The following is a 1,387-nucleotide window of genomic DNA, read 5'->3' as shown; positions in this document are numbered from 1 at the left end:
TTTCAAATTTCGTAAACAGCCCTTCCTGACTGTGCTGTGCTCAAAAAGCAGTCATCCATATGGTAGAAAAGGGGAGGACATCAGAAGTCTTCCACAATTCACCACGCAAAGGTAACGGCTGCAATATTGTGGCAGGGTCACGCTCATTTAAAAAGAGCCTTGCAGTTATTTTTTGTATTCAGTAACATAACCTGCTTTTTTTTTTTTTTTACTTAACATTGTCCCATGTTCATTTTCTCCTGTTATTAAAAACTCTCAAACAGTTTATACTGACAGTATAATATTTCATCACTTAGCTTTCCATTATTTATTTGAAGACATCTCTCAGATGATGGACACTGTAGTTTTTCTTAGATTTCATTATTATAAATGAGGTGGTGAGGAACACCTTCAGGCATAAATCATTGTCTCCTTTCTTTATTATTCCCTCAAAGTCGATGATTCATCACGGCATTACTGGGTCAAAGGTAATGGACATTGGATCATTTTTAACACATAAATTTCCAAATTGCTTTCCAAAAGCACTCTAGCACTTTGTAGCCTCACTCTTGCCAAGGATCTGGGAGGCTACCCGGCCCCTCCCCACCTGACTCCCAGCACTGGGCATTCACATTTTTAAAAACCTCTGCTTAGGAGAGCGCTGCTTTGATCTGCGTTTCTCTGACCATCAGTAATGTTAGGCACATTTCTCATTTACTCATCCCACGTTTTACACTATTATTATTGTGGGGAAGTTTTTAATTAGCAATAATCGCACCTCGGATAAACCTCATGGGTTACGATACTACCACTGTGCAAAGCTGTGCACTATGATTATTTTAAATTTAACTCTTTAATCTTAATATTTGGGGTTGTATACAGTAGATAATGTGTTTTTCTAAATAGCCAACCAATTATATGGGCACCACTTACTGTCTAATCCTCCAAGTCATCCTGGTTTGTGATGCCTTTTTTGTCGAATATTCACTTCCTTTCGCTCTTTCCAGGTTATCTCTCCTGCTCTGTGAAGTCTGTCTGTCCTTGGATCAGAGCAATGTGAGGATTATGGATATAATTACCCTGCATGCCGACAACCGGCCTTACTGATGAGGCGTGTACCACCATCTCACTGTTTACCCTTCATCTCGTATCTGTTGTTTTTGGTGTTTTTTAATCCCAAGTAGCTTTCAATTTTTTCTCCTTATCCTTGTGTTTCGCGGTTTGTTATGCTCTGTCTTCACAGGAATTGGTTTCTATTTATCCTGTCTAGGACTTGAGGATATTTTAAAATCACACCATGTATGTCTTTCAATTCTGGAAAAATTTCAGGCATTATCTTTATAAATATTGCCTATTCCAGAGTCTCACTGTTCTTTTTTTTTTTTTTTTTTTTGAGACGGAGTCTCGC

The 1,387-nt window shown here is 38.3% G+C and overlaps 1 pseudogene; it reads right to left on the bottom strand.

The window, feature by feature from the left end:
* Positions 1 to 719: 719 nt before the first annotated feature.
* On the bottom strand, positions 720 to 802 carry LOC114671670 (U4 spliceosomal RNA; annotated as a pseudogene).
* Between the last annotated feature and the right edge of the window lie 585 nt (positions 803 to 1,387).

Source organism: Macaca mulatta, chromosome 12 (genome assembly GCF_049350105.2).
Source record: "Macaca mulatta isolate MMU2019108-1 chromosome 12, T2T-MMU8v2.0, whole genome shotgun sequence".
Lineage (NCBI taxonomy): Eukaryota > Metazoa > Chordata > Mammalia > Primates > Cercopithecidae > Macaca > Macaca mulatta.
The sequence above is the reverse complement of the archived record's forward strand: the minus strand, read 5'-3'. Positions and strand labels throughout refer to the sequence as shown.